The 16,340-nt window shown below is 45.0% G+C and overlaps 1 protein-coding gene and 1 long non-coding RNA gene across 3 annotated transcripts in view; both read left to right on the top strand.

Annotated features, from left to right (window-relative positions):
- Positions 1–16,340, top strand: part of ALCAM (activated leukocyte cell adhesion molecule) — a 199,171-nt gene that overhangs the window by 87,093 nt on the left and 95,738 nt on the right. The window lies entirely within an intron of this gene.
- On the top strand, positions 1,464–2,134 carry LOC142290337 (uncharacterized). The gene is made up of 4 exons (XR_012750270.1): positions 1,464–1,582; positions 1,697–1,767; positions 1,868–1,963; positions 2,053–2,134. It is a non-coding gene; the product is annotated as an uncharacterized LOC142290337 (long non-coding RNA).

Raw genomic sequence — 16,340 nt, forward strand, 5'->3', positions numbered from 1 at the left:
TCTGTTTCCCCGGTCGGAATAAATGAGAATTTGAGCTTTGTCAGCTTTATATAAGCCCTTCTGGCTTCTGGTGTAGGATAGGAAAGGCATCTTCTTGCCAATTTCTGGGTCATTTTTACCTATTTTCATTATAAGATAATCCAAGAACCCCTAGAGACATGCAATGGCATTCTCATAGACTCAGACAGACTATTATCACTGTGTCTCTAGTCTGTATGAACTGACACAGGCAGCATGTGCTAGCTGACTAATACAGGTTGTCTCACAAGACAATCTCAGTGGACAATATGCATAAGCATGTGGAGACACTTGGTCTTAGGTGGAACGATCCTGACTGTAGGTATTACTGAGAAGATTAGGTATAGCAATTAGTGTCGCTGAGGTTGGATGCGATTCAGTACTACACTTGATTTGAGTGCTAGCAACCAGTATAGGGCTATCATGTTGTCAATCTGAGCTATATCACATCCGGTCGGGCAGGATCTGTCTGTATCCAGGCTAATGCGGTTGCTGGGACGCCTGGGTGTGACTGTCACTGAGGGCGGCTGCAACTGGGTGATAGGTCAGTCCCTGCAGTGCCAGTCATGAGGATTGGATGTGGGACCTGTCAATCCGTCCCTGAAGCTTCACTTCCGGCCATACAGGATCCGTCTCTGATTGGTCCACTAACATGTCCATCTCGGAGTACAGGAAGTCCCTGCAGTGCGAGTCATGAGGATTGGATGTGGGAGCTGTCAATCCGTCCCTGACGCGTCACTTCCGGCCACACAGGATCCGTCTGCGATTGGCCCATCAATATGTCCATTTCGGAGAACAGGATGTCCCACCCCCATATTGGGGTGCGGGCATTTTAAAAGATCTGATGGCACTGATGAGGCAGGCAGGTAGCAGGGACAGTACGGACCATTGGATCGTCAGCCCGGGAGGTCACATTGCTGCGCCCTGAGGAACTTTATACGTCTAAGCGCTTGGTACCTTGGTCACTATAGACTGAGCCTCTTGCTGGTAGGTAACTCTCCTTATTTAATCAGGACTGCATATAATATCCAGTATCTGGATATGCTTGATGGGATAAAACCTGGCACTAGAGCTAGTTGTACATTATGTTTTCCCAGGACGTGTTCATGTACTGGTGGGATCTGAAGCAGGATTTCCACTAAGGAAACACCTAGGGCTTCTTCTAATGAAATACCAGTGCCCAGGTAATGACAAGTGATAGGGCAATGTAAGCCAATATGCACCTGCCCTGCATGTGAGCTATACAATATGCTTCTCTCTACAGGGAGCTAACCAGGGGAGCCGGATCCACAATTTAAGAGAGGGCAGACATCTACTCTGTTAGTAAATGCACGCTGCACTTCATCTTAAGTGCCAAAGTGTATATCACCTACCATCTAAAACCGTCATTCAGACTTATAGGTATTTTTGACATTGATGCCTTTGTTTGGTTATGTGAGTTTAGAGTATGTAAACCCCCTTGGCCTTTGAGATGATTTTCTTTTCTCTTATAGCAAAGGCCTAGAAGTGGCGCCAAAGGGCTGACTGGTCCTGGAGAACATTATGCATCATTTACCTACTATGGGTATGCTCTGTTCTAGTATTAGATACCACAAGACACCATCTTCATGGTATGATGTGGAGAGATGTTACTTTAAAACATAGACTCATATATTTATTGTCTGTACTGTCTATGTAGATATGGTGATGCTAGATACGGAACAACACTAATACTACATGTTGGAGGAGAAGAAAAGTGGACCTAAGAAGGTAGTGGCACAAATACACTGATAGGTGTGATTACTGCATGGTGCAGAGATACTTTGGAGGCACAATGACTAACATGCTGTGTAACTATATTTAATTCCAGGGGGACACCTGTAGTCCTCTGTGTTGATGGTATCAAGCTATATTGTACAAGCATATCCTGCTGCTGTTATTACATCACACTTGGATGCAGTTCCAAGTAAGTCTTGTAGGTAAAGGGGATTTCTTGGAGATTGGTTGGATTTTATATTGAAAGACACCAACTGTCTGTTTTTGTCTATTTCACAGGTGTTTGTTGGCTAAATCACCCCTGATGAACCCCCGAACATTTATTTAGGAGGGGGGGAAACGCGTCGGGAGGAGCTGTGGGTACCGGTCTTGTCGGGCCCATCAGCTCTGTCCTAAACTGCTGTTTACAGTATCTGGACTGCAGCATAGTCTGCAATCCTAGTCAGGAACCAACAGATTTTAATATATTATATGTTGTCCTGGTCGTCTCACAATGCACCTGGTGGTGGTGGTATAGGTCAGTGGAGTACAGGGATATATAGGGACAGCCACCCGGAGCGGGGAGTGTTCAAAACTTTACAACACTCTCCGCAAGTAGGCAGGAGGAGTTGAGGAGTATTGTAGTCCCTCCTAGTTCACTGAGAGCCATTAAACTATCAACTATCTATCTTTGCACGCTCCCTCTGCTCTCCACTAGGCCGTATTTGATCACTGTGTTTTCGTGTCTATGTCAGATATTTGGTGTCGTATATTTTTCTACCATTAATTTGATTAAATAATTTATTTTTATAGAGGTGTGTTTAAGTGGTTTTCCAGAAAAAAAACAGCAATGTAGAAATGTTTGCAAATTTTTTAAACAAGAGAAACTGAAATATCACATGGTCATAAGTATTCAGACCCTTTGCTCAGACACTAATTTTTAAGTCACATGCTCTCCATTTCCTTGTGATCGTCCTTGAGATGGATCTGCTCCTTCATTGGAGTCCAGCTGTGTTTAATTAAACTGATAGGACTTGATTTGGAAAGGCACACACCTGTCTATATAAGACCTCACAGCTCACAGTTCATGTTAGACCAAATGAGAATCATGAGGTCAAAGAAACTGCCCAAGGAGCTCAGAGACAGAATTGTGGAAAGGCACAGACCTGGCCAAGGTTACAAAAGAGTTTCTGCAGTACTCAAGGTTCCGAAGAGCACAGTGGTCTCCATAATCCTTAAATAGAAGATGTTCGGGACCACCAGAACTCTTCCAAGACCTGGCCGTCCAACCAAACTGAGCAATTGTGGGAGAGAAGCCTTGGTGAGAGAGGTAAAGAAGAACCTCAAGATCACTGTGGCTGAGCTCCAGAGATGCAGTAGGGAGATGGGAGAAAGTTCCACAAAGTTAACTATCATTGCAGCGCTACACCAGTCGGGTCTTGGTGGCACAGTGGCCAATGGAAGCCTCTCCTCAGTGCAACACATATGAAAGCCCGCATAGAGTTTGCAAAAAGATACACATGAAGAACTTCCAGATTATAAGAAATAAGATTCTCTGGTCTGATGAGACGAAGATAGAATTTTTTGGTGATAATTCTAAGCGGTATGTGTGGAGAAAACCAGGCACTGCTCATCACCTGCCCAATACAATCCCAACAGTGAAATAAGGTGGTGGCAGCATCATGCTGTGGGGGTGTTTTTCAGCTGCAGGGACAGAAGGACTGGTTGCAATTGAAGGAAAGATGAATGCGGCCAAGTACAGAGATATCCTGGAAGAAAACCTCTTCCACAGTGCTCTGGACCTCAGACTTGGCCGAAGGTTCACCTTCCAACAAGACAATGACCCTAAAGGGGGCTTTACATGCAGCGACATCACTAGCGATGTCGCTGGTGAAAGCACCCACCCTTGTCGGTTGTGCGTCACGGGCACTCACAACATTGTTAGGACCCATCACACGTATTTACCTGCCTAGCGACGTCGCTGTGGCTGGCAAATCGTCTCCTTTCTAAGGGGGAGGTTCATTCGGCGTCACTACGCGGCCGCCCAATAGAAGTAGAGGGGCGGGGATGCGCGGGCGTGATATCCCGCCCACCTCCTTCCTTCCTCATTGTGGACGGCCGCAGGTACGGTGGTGTTCCTCATTCCTGCGGTGTCACATAGCGGTCTGTGCTGCCGCAGGAACGACGAACAACCTGCGTCCTCAACAACCAACGATTTTTTGAAAATGAACGATGTGTCAACGATGGACGATTTTGTGAGTATTTTCCATCGTTAACGGCCGCTCGTTGGTGTCACACGCAACGACGTCTATAACGATGACGGATGTGCGTTACAGAATCCGTGACCCCGGCGATATATCGTTAATACATCGTTTCGTGTAATGGGGCTTTAAGCACACAGCTAAAATAACAAAGGAATGACTTCAGAACAACTCTGTGACCATTTCTTGACTGGCTCAGTCAGAGCCCTGAACTAAATCCAATTGACCATCTGTGGAGAGTCCTGAAAATGGCTGTCCAGCGACGTTCACCATCCAACCTGACGGAACTGGAGAGGATCTGTAAGGAAGAATGGCAGAGGATCCCCAAATCCAGGTGTGAAAAACTTGTTGCATCATTCCCAAAAAGACTCATGGCTCAAAAGGGTGCTCCTACTCAATACTGAGCAAAGGGTCTGAATACTTATGACCATGTGATATTTCAGTTTTTCTTGTGTAATAAATTTGCAAAAATTTCCATATTTCTGTTATTTTTTTCCTGTCAATTTGGGGTGCAGAGTGTACATTAATGAGAAAAAAATGAGCTTTTTTTGAATTTACCAAATGTCTGCAATGAAGCAAAGAGAAAAATTTAAAGGGGTCTGAATACTTTCCGTACCCAGTGTATAATCTAGTGGTTAGATGAATACTGTTACAGGCTTGTAGGAAAGCACAATTGTAACAAATAATGGTTCTTGCAATCTAATTTTTATCTGGCCATATTTATCAGATGATAGTAATCATAAGTGTATACGGTACATCAGAGGTCATCTTTATGTACAGATACCGATTAAAAAAAAAAGCTGCGAAAAACAATACTGGTGAGACCTGGCAGCGATCCAAAATGTTTAACATATTTGAACTGAGAAATATAGCAAATACTGCACTATCACTGACAGGTTGGATCGCCACATTTCGTCATTCTTAGGAAATGTGACTAAGTATGTGAAATGTTACCTGGGGGAAACGTATCAGTCAATCCACGTCAGACCATCATACTTTTTCCATTTTATGGATTGCATAACTTTTTAGAATGATGAAATGAGTGTGAAGCTCTACATATGTTCCTGATAACTTAAAGGAAATGTGCCAGTATAAATTGTTTAAAGATTTGTGGGTGTTATATTGCAAGATTTTTGCTGTATATGTGTGTTTGTGTGTGTGAGTGTCTGTGTATATGTATGTATATAATGTGTGTGTATACAGTTAGGTCCAGAAATATTTGGACAGTGACACAATTTTCGCGAGTTGGGCTCTGCATGCCACCACATTGGATTTGAAATGAAACCTCTACAACAGAATTCAAGTGCAGATTGTAACATTTAATTTGAAGGTTTGAACAAAAATATCTGATAGAAATTGTAGGAATTGTACACATTTCTTTACAAACACTCCACATTTTAGGAGGTCAAAAGTAATTGGACAAATAAACCAAACCCAAACAAAATATTTTTATTTTCAATATTTTGTTGCGAATCCTTGGAGGCAATCACTACCTTAAGTCTGGAACCCATGGACATCACCAAACGCTGGGTTTCCTCCTTCTTAATGCTTTGCCAGGCCTTTACAGCCGCAGCCTTCAGGTCTTGCTTGTTTGTGGGTCTTTCCGTCTTAAGTCTGGATTTGAGCAAGTGAAATGCATGATCAATTGGGTTAAGATCTGGTGATTGACTTGGCCATTGCAGAATGTTCCACTTTTTTGCACTCATGAACTCCTGGGTAGCTTTGGCTGTATGCTTGGGGTCATTGTCCAACTGTACTATGAAGCGCCATCCGATCAACTTTGCGGCATTTGGCTGAATCTGGGCTGAAAGTATATCCCGGTACACTTCAGAATTCATCCGGCTACTCTTGTCTGCTGTTATGTCATCAATAAACACAAGTGACCCAGTGCCATTGAAAGCCATGCATGCCCATGCCATCACGTTGCCTCCACCATGTTTTACAGAGGATGTGGTGTGCCTTGGATCATGTGCCGTTCCCTTTCTTCTCCAAACTTTTTTCTTCCCATCATTCTGGTACAGGTTGATCTTTGTCTCATCTGTCCATAGAATACTTTTCCAGAACTGAGCTGACTTCATGAGGTGTTTTTCAGCAAATTTAACTCTGGCCTGTCTATTTTTGGAATTGATGAATGGTTTGCATCTAGATGTGAACCCTTTGTATTTACTTTCATGGAGTCTTCTCTTTACTGTTGACTTAGAGACAGATACACCTACTTCACTGAGAGTGTTCTGGACTTCAGTTGATGTTGTGAACGGGTTCTTCTTCACCCGACTGTTGATTTTGCTACTCCAAGCATGTCTGCTATCTCTCTGATGGATTTTTTCTTTTTTTTCAGCCTCAGGATGTTCTGCTTCACCTCAATTGAGAGTTCCTTAGACCGCATGTTGTCTGGTCACAGCAACAGCTTCCAAATGCAAAACCACACACCTGTAATCAACCCCAGACCTTTTAACTACTTCATTGATTACAGGTTAACGAGGGAGACGCCTTCAGAGTTAATTGCAGCCCTTAGAGTCCCTTGTCCAATTACTTTTGGTCCCTTGAAAAAGAGGAGGCTATGCATTACAGAGCTATGATTCCTAAACCCTTTTTCCGATTTGGATGTGAAAACTCTCATATTGCAGCTGGGAGTGTGCACTTTCAGCCCATATTATATATATAATTGTATTTCTGAACATGTATTTGTAAACAGCTAAAATAACAAAACTTGTGTCACTGTCCAAATATTTCTGGCCCTGACTGTATATGTGTGTGTGTGTGTGTATATATATATATATATATATATATATATATATATATATATATATATATATATATATATATATATATATTTATATTATACAGTGTATATATAATGAGAGCCGCCCAGATTAAACCCAAAGGTTGTGGGTGCATGGCATTACATGCAACAATTCCATTACTGTTATACAGTATAGAAGAGAAATAATGAGGGCAGCGCTCCTTAGGGCTCATGCGCACGTTGCCGAATTTCATGCATTTACGCTGCGTATTGCACCGCAGCGTAAATGCATGCGGCCTGCGTCCCCTGCACAGTCTATGTAGATTGTGCATGAGACATGTGCACGTAGCGTTTGAGAGCACAGCGATTTGGATACCAAAACTTTGTTCCAAATCGCTGCGTTCTAAGAAGCAACATGTCAATTATTCCGTACGCTTTGGATGCAGCTCCTGCTCTGTCTATGGGAGAGGCTGCATCCGGAGCGCATGAAATCGGCTTTTTTTCTGCAGAAACACTGCATTCATTATGCATTGTTTCTGCATCGATTTGACGCGCACGTGTGCTGTCAAATCCCTGCAGAAATTTCTGCAGGGACACGACGCAACGTGCACATACAGCCTTAGTTTGCCAAAACGCATACCTTTATTGGCCCATAGGTGTGTGTCAACCGCTTATGGAGTGCTGCCCTCATTATATTATATATATATATTTATTAAATTAATTTACATAAATCATTTTTTTGTATGTGTGTTACTTTTCTGTATCACTATTTTTATTCTTCATAAATCCTAAAATTGTGCAGTTTCCATTCTGCCTGGCCACTGGACCTCATAATAGGCTTTCATTTGCGTTTTTTTGTAGGTGCTCATTCATTATCACAAGCAGGACTACAATAGAGGTTAACATCTATGTATAGATCTCACCATTATCATTGCAAATGTCAAAGTACACCTCTTCTGAACAATTACCTCTGCACATAAAGTTGTCTAGAAAACTGCCATAGAAGTCATTGATGTGTAAAATTGCAAATCCTAATCATCCTAAAAAAATGTAATTCAAAAGATTGACCCCAAAATCTGAACTTTTCACTTATCCTACATGTAAATGGTTAGTGATGTTTCCACTACTGAGACCCCCACAGATGATTAAAATGAGTCCCAACACTTGTTTGAGTGTATTAGTGGTCAAACATGTGCATTGACATTTGAAGGGAACCAATCACCAGGATTTTCGTATTAAACCTACAGCCAATTCTATACTATCACTATCAGGCTGATTCTATACATACCTTTAGTGGTCAGCTCGGATGTATAGGTTTTGAAATTCAAGAAAGTAAAGTTTATAAAATCAGCAGCTTCTTGAGTGACAGCAGCTGAGGATCAGATAATATCTGGGGGTATTCATAGTTATTTCCTCCCTCTGTTAGAATTAGCATAAGTATTATACAATCGATTTACTCTTTGCCTTACAGGACCTGTTGTGAGGTCATACCCATGTGACCAGAAGGGGCGGGGCCTCAGACAACAAAAAAATGTTGCTTCCTGGTATCAGCTTTGTTGGCTGCAGCCCTGCGAATTCTGGTCACATGGGTATGACCTCAGCACAGGTCCTGTAAGGCAAAGAGTAAATAGATGGTATAATACTTATGCTAATTCTAACAGGGGGAAGAGATAATTATGAATACACCCCCAGATATTATCTGATCCACAGCTGCTGTCACTCAAGAGGCTGGGGATTTTATTAACATTACTTTCTTGGATTTCAAAACCTATACTTCTGAGCTGACCACTAAAGGTATGTATAGAATCAGCCTGATAGTACCAGTATAGCACTGGCTTTAGGTTAGATAGGAAAATGCTGGTGATTTGTGTGCTTTAGGCCCCCTTGACACGCACGTGTCTCTGGTACATGCTAGGTCCGTGCCTGTGTGACGCCCTGGACTAGCCAGGTAGTCACAAACACAACATCACACACACCCCCTTCCCTGGTTAGGCAACAACAGTCAAACAAAATCCTTGTTGCCTCCTCCAGGGTCTGATATCCACACCAGGTGGGGCGGAGCCAGGCGGTTGGCCCCGCCCACCGAGGAGTTCACAGGCCTGGAGGCGGGAAAGGTAGTCAGTTCAGTTGAGTTTAGTTTAGTGGAGGTTGGAAGTGGAGAGCGAGAGGAGAGAGAAACTGGTGGTGTCTGGGTAGGAGCCCAGGCACGTACAGCAAGGTCGGCAGACGGTGGTGGCCGTCTGCAGGAGTGGTGCAGGTCAGCGGAACCATAGGACCGTGGACGGGCGGTGGCCCGCCGGTACCGAGCCGGGGAGCAGATCTGTACCAAGCACAAAGGCAGGGCCATCAGACCCCGACCAGGCTAGGAGCCGCCGAAAAGGTCAAATCCGATAGTGACCGGGACCCCAGGGGTTCACTCACACCCAAGACCCGACAGAAGGCAACAGTCCACACAGTGAGGATAAAAAGCCACCGCCAGAGGCTAGAGATCCAAGGGCCAGCTGCTGTGGGCAAAACGGGCTACTTCGGTACATACACGCCGGGGAGCGCACTACCAGTGGGAAACCACCGGAGTCAACACATTCACAGCGGTGCAGGGAAAGACAGCCACCATCAACCTGTCCGGGGAGAGCAAAGACACTGCAGCCGGCTGCGGGACCCGTCCATCCAGCCGTTTGGTTTACCAGAGACTCTGTGAATCTGTGCCTGAGTGAGTACAACAGTGCCATCCGGCACCGCGGTGCGCTGCCCCCGCAACCCTGCACCCCGGCCTTCCTGCCTCCTCGTCCACTACCGGGCCCCGGGATCACCGACCCCTACCCATGGAGGGGTTAACACCTAGCTGCTCCCCGCCATCGCTCCCGGGAGACCCATCACCAGCAGCGGTGGTGCCCACCATCACCACGACCCGTGGGTTGCATCACGAACTATCTCCCCAAAAACCACCCAACACCCCTTTTCACTCGGGGGCGAGGAGCGCTGCTCGAGTCCCCGGGTCCGGCCCACCGCTCGAGCCACCGAGCAGCAGCCCCGGACCCGAACGTAGCGAACACGGCCCCTCCGCCCGCGACACCTGCATGCACCCGGAGACACGGGCACACGTAAACCCATTAAAATCAATGGGTTTATGTGCACGCACGTGTGGAGCAGACGTGTGTCCGTGTGCTCCACACGGATGCATGTCCGTTTTTCTCCGGCAGCACGGGTGTCACACGGCCCACACCCGTACCACACAGATGTAGTGTGGATGTGGTCCCGTGTGACACGCACTGGAGAAACACACGTGTCAGAGAAAAAAAAAAATCTTTACTCACTTTTTCCAGCCCTTCTATCTCCGCCGCTGCTGTCACTTGCTGCCAACCGCCGCTAATTATGCTCATTTAATATTCACTTCACTGCGGCCGGAAGCAGCAGTAGCGGGGAGTCGGCGGGGCTGGAGCCGAAGATCAGCACCACGGACAGCGACGACAGGGACAGGTGAGCAGAAAGTTCCGTTCTCCGTGTGTTATCACAGATAACACACGGAGAGCACAAGTAGTGCCATAAACACGGTACATGGAGGGGAAAACGCACCTTTGACACGTCCGTGAAATACGTGCGTGATTTTCACGGACGTGTGAAGGGGGCCTTAAAAAGGATCTTGTTAAATTCACCACATCATGGAATAGCAGCTATGGAGGTGAGTAAAACATAGTCTGTATTCTTTAATTTCTCTTCTCCATTGTAGAGTTCGAGCTTGTAAAGTTTAGCATATAGACATGAGTGAATACATTTGAGTGGTAATAAATTCTTCTTGAACTTCATAAAAATTTTCCTTTGCCAAAATGCAGATTTTTGTCATTTACTCCCATGCGGATACAACAAAATGGCCACCATTTGTATACACTGTAAAAGGGCATCAAAATTTTAAAAACTTAAAAAAAAAAAAATGTCTTACACTCGCCTCTCCTTGGCGACTCTGCTCCTCACCCACAGCACAGTGAGCACAGTCATCCGTAGATGTGATGAAGGCGAGACAGGTGGCAGAGAGGAGCAGAGGAGTTGGACAGGTGAACAATGAGATGACTTTATTTTTTTTCTGTTAGCTATAATGTTTACTGTGCTCTGGGGTCTTGAGACCACAAGGCCAAATAAAAAATATTAAATTCATGCAGAATATCTTTCACTGTGAATCGAATTTCCCAGGAAAATCCATGTGAACAAGCAAATTCAAATTTTGCCTCATTTGCTCATCTCTGTTAGGATATAAGTTATGCTATAGTTCAATAGAACGTTACCACAGGTTTGGCTCTGCAGGAGTGAACTTCTTCCCTTGCATCAAGGTTACCCTATAAGCAGGCAGCAATAGACAAGGAAAGAAAGACCACAACCTCCTCTTCTTATTGATCTCTGCAGTTACATTGTAGAGATTCAGCAGAGCTGAGTTAGGAATCATTTCACATTTAGAATACTTCTAAATCGCCTCTCACAGTGCTGTCACCTGTCACCCTTACCCTTCTCCCCACACTGACTGCCGTGAAATGAGATCTGGAATTGTTTGTAATGGTACATAACTCTTATCTCTACACTGTACCTGCATGGATCATTGAGGGGAGGAGGGTGTATTCTCTGTGTGTTGATATCTGCTTATGATTGGACATCCTCATCCAAAGACAAAGTTAATACATCATATCCCAAACTTTACAAGCTAACATCTCCGCAACAGAGAGGAGAATTAAAATAATAACTATGTTTTATTCAGCTTTGTAGCCACTAATACTTGATGCAGTCTATTTATCATGCTGAAACTGGAGTAAGGTCCTTTTTAATTCAAAGGCTTTGAAGCTGGCTTGTGTCGCAGCAGTCACACTTCCATCAATCAGACACTTACCACCTATCTGTAGTGATAAATTACGCTATTGGTAAGACCTCTTTACTTTTCTTGTTACATTTACCGATTGAGCTTACATACATAGAGGTTTTCTGCATGTTGCAATATCTTACCTTCCAGTACAGCTTCCTGCTGCTACCTTATCTTCAGGAGCATGAGCGCCACATATTTTTGTAAATTACTTCTTATAAACTAGCTATTCAGTAACAAACACCAAATGCAGACTAGGATTTCAAGTCCTTTATTTATGGATTCTTAAAGCACATGAAAGATCTGAATAACACTGTGTTTTGCAGTCAAAATTTTTTTTCAGCTAGTCAAAAAATACCATTAAATCCTTTTTAAAGCACCTCTCCAGCATTTTTTTTTCATCAGTGGAGTTATGCTTTCTTATTTTAAGGTCCACACCCCTGCTTTTATACTCGCCCTCCGGCGTTTTCACCTTTTACCAGCGCCACTCCAGTCCCACAGCACCATCTTGTGACCCCAACTGTTGACTGGCTGGGAATCAGAAGTTACGTCACAAACTTTCACTGTAAAGGCCCTGTCACACCACAGCTAAATCTGCGGCAGATCTGTGGTTGCAGTGAAATTGTGGACAATCAGTTCCAGGTTTGTGGCTGTGTACAAATGGAACAATATGTCCATGATTTCACTGCAATCGCAGATCTGCCAAAGATTTATCTCTGTGTGTGATGGGGCCTTAAGTCTATGAAAGCCAGAACAAGGCTCTCATAGACTTGTATTGAAGAGTGACCTCCAGCTCACTCCATGAAACACTGGCGCAGCCGGCAGGTCACAAACTGCATGACCGACTGGAGCAGCGCCAATAAAACGTGAAAACGCCAGATTATGAGTATGAGACCGGGGGCACCGACCTTAGATTAAAAGCCCCACTTAAGTGGTGTAAAAAAAATAACCTATGGAGTGGTGCTTTAAAGCAAATTTTTCTCTTATGGCTAAAGCAAAGTATTTAATACAATAGGGGAGAGAATTCACAAGGGAAGGAAATTCCATATAGCTGCTCTTTCCACCATGGTCAACATCTCCACCCCCTGTACAGAGTCAATAGGAGGGCGATAAGGCTTTTTTTTATTACTCTTTTACCAACTATGGTCTATTTTGAAGGAAAATAAGTAAAATTTAAGTAAAGTAGGCAGAATTATTAACAATGTAAATGAGTCTTAATGATTTTAAAGCTGTTATTAAAACATTTGTCTACGGTGTCAATGGTGGCTGTAGGAAGTCCAGGACCAAAAGTGATTTATGTCCAGTTCTTCAGTGATCTGCCCATTAAGGCTTGTGACTGCCTCCTATAGTCTGAAGTTGTGGTCTTTGGCTCTAGTGGGAATTCTGGGAAGCAATTGACTCCAATAGGACCGGTCTAGGTGTGAGGTAACATACACCTGTGTGAACGGAACGGCACGGAGACAGTGGTGAAGGAACTCCGTCCCATGGGATATCACATCCCTGTGGGAGGGCATGCGGTTAGATCAGTGTGGGACTCTATGAATTTACTAGCTGTCACTGTGGTGTTGCTTGGAATGAGAGACCATCCTTTAGTAGCTGGAGAGATGAACAGGAGGGAGCAGTGTGCAGGAAAAAGTATAAAGAAACCAAACCGTAACATGCCTGTAACATTAAAGCTATGTGCCCGCAGCGGATGTGTTCCACAGAAACTGTGATTTCTTCAGTAAAGAGATGTTAACCGACTGTCTCTGACTTAACTCTAAAGCCAGCTTTACACCTTACAATTAGGTGTGCGATCTCGTATGCGATGTGACACGCCCAGGTCGCATATGTAATTGAATGAGATTGCACGTAGGTCGTTCATTTGCTGTCACACGTGCGTTAGTAGTCTATGTTAAATTGATCAATTTTGTGTGCGATCCTTTAGATCATGTGTTGTGTGACGTATGCATTGGGCACCCTTTTTTTTTTTTTTTTATTTATTGACTTGCCAAGCGAGTGTAATGTGTAGGGATGCGTTTTTACTATGTCATCTGCCATTCAGCTCTGCTACATGGCCGCTGACAGCAGACACAGACAGCCATGTAGCAGAGCTGAATGGCAGATGACAGCAGACACAGACAGAGCCGCACGATCAGAATGAACTCGGGTGAACTTCACCCGACTTCATTGTCATGCTGCGGCTCTGTCTGTGTCGCGTCCTGATTAGTGGTCACCAGTGAAGGACTCACCGGTGACCGCTAATCCCCTGAGTGACTGAAGTGAGCAGCCCTCTCTCATACTCACCGATCCCCGATCCCCGGCGCTGCACGGCGTTCACACTGCTCCGGCGGCTTTTACTATTTTGAAAAAGCCGGCCGCCCATTAAACAATCTCGTATTCCCTGCTTTCCCCGCCCACAGGCGCCTATGATTGGTTGCAGTGAGACACGCCCCCACGCTGAGTGACAGGTGTCACACTGCACCCAATCACAGCAGCTGGTGGGCGTGTCTATACTGTGAAGTGAAATAAATAATTAAAAAAACGGCGTGCGGTCCCCCCAATTTTAAAACCAGCCAGATAAAGCCATACGGCTGCAGGCTGGTATTCTCAGGATGGGGAGCTCCACGTTATGGGGAGCCCCCCAGCCTAACAATATCAGCCAACAGCCGCCCAGAATTGCCGCATACATTAGATGCGACAGTTCTGGGACTGTACCCAGCTCTTCCCAATTTGCCCTGGTGCGTTGGCAAATCGGGGTAATAAGGAGTTATTGGCAGCCCATAGCTGCCACTAAATCCTAGATTAATCATGTCAGGCGTCTCCCCGAGATACCTTCCATGATTAATCTGTAAATTACAGTAAATAAACACACACACCTGAAAAATCCTTTATTAGAAATAAAAAACACAAACATATACCCTGGTTCACCACTTTAATCAGCCCCAAAAAGCCCTCCATGTCCGGCGTAATCCAGGATGCTCCAGCGTCGCTTCCAGCGCTGCTGCATGGAGGTGACCGGAGCTGCAGCAGACACAGCCGCTCCTATCACCTCCACACAGCAACAGAAGACAGCCGCGCGATCAGCTGAGCTGTCACTGAGGTTACCCGCTCTAATGTATGCGGCAATTCTGGGCGGCTGTTGGCTGATATTGTTAGGCTGGGGGGCTCCCCATAACGTGGAGCTCCCCATCCTGAGAATACCAGCCTTCAGCCGTATGGCTTTATCTGGCTGGTTTTAAAATTGGGGGGGACCGCACGCGTTTTTTTTAAATTATTTAATTATTTATTTCACTTCACAGTATAGACACGCCCACCGGCTGCTGTGATTGGGTGCAGTGTGACACCTGTCACTCAGTGTGGGGGCGTGTCTCACTGCAACCAATCATAGGCGCCGGTGGGCGGGGTAAGCAGGGAATACGAGATTGTTTAATGGGCGGCCGGCTTTTTCAAAACAGTAAAAGCCGCCGGAGCAGTGTGAACGCCGTGCAGCGCCGGGGATCGGTGAGTATGAGAGAGGGGGATAGACTGACATGGACAGAGAGAGAGTGACAGAGATAGTGACCGACTGACAGAGATTAGTGAATGACAAACATTGTGAAGCGCTTCAGAACGCAGCTTTTCAGCTGCGCTCTGAAGCAGACCTTTTTTAAGCTGCGGTGCAGAGCGCACACCTGCGCACATAGCCTCAGACACCAAAATCGTATGAGTGATGTCACACGTTACAATTGACTAGGTTCGTGCAACAAAACGTCCAATGTATGAGGAATAAACGACGTGTATGCGATCACCGTGTTTTCGCTCAATCTTGATTGCACGTAGGTGTCACACGCAAATACATCACGAACGATGCAGGATGTGCGTCACTTACAACTTGACCCCAACGATGGATTGAAAGATTTATTGAAGCGTGTAAAGCAGGCATAAAGAAGCGAGGTTGTGGTGTTCCTTGTTGCACTGTGGAGGTGGTAGGAGTGCAGCCCAGATGATGAGTACTGCTTGGAAGCAGGAGTTCGCCTCTGTCCACGACTACGGCTCCTTGCCACCTGCACAACAGCGATAAATTTGACTTGCAACTATATAGCATATAATTGGTTATGCAGACTTTTGTCATGTCACTGCATTGTTACTGTTTTGCTCCTAAAAATCAAAATTTTCATTTTTATTATTTTGATAATTTACTTTTTGGCTTTCAACACTGCCTGCATCCTTCAGGGCATGCTATCAATAAAATTCAACATGTCTCAACCAGAATCTAATCCCAGGTCCCTTCTACATGTTCCCAATGTTGGTGCACACTGGCCGACTCACTTGGGTACTGTATACAGATTTTTCTTCAACTATACCCACAAGGGTTCAATTGGGTTGAGGTCTATGGACTAATCCAACACCTCTACTTCATTGTTATTGAATAATTTTTTTGCCAATCTCGACGTATGCTTTGGGATGTTGTCCTGCTGGAATACTCTGTCATCCTTTTCATACTTATAGGAAGGCCTAAGCCACACGGCGAGAAAAACGGTGCAAGTGGAGTGCAATAAAACATCGCATTCCACGCGGACCAATATTAGCCTTTGTGTCAGCGCACTTGAGCTATTATTTTCTCAGCCCTAATCGGACCAAGAAAACAATCGCAGCGTGCTGTGATTGTAATGAGAGACTTTTTCTCGCACCCATTCAAGTGTATGGGGCGAGAGAAAAATCGCACTGCACTCGCAGTACACCGGTGTACCGCACGTGCAGAGCGAGAATCGCACTAGCCGGC

The sequence above is a fragment of the Anomaloglossus baeobatrachus genome, chromosome 2 (genome assembly GCF_048569485.1).
Source record: "Anomaloglossus baeobatrachus isolate aAnoBae1 chromosome 2, aAnoBae1.hap1, whole genome shotgun sequence".
Classification (NCBI taxonomy): Eukaryota; Metazoa; Chordata; class Amphibia; order Anura; family Aromobatidae; genus Anomaloglossus; species Anomaloglossus baeobatrachus.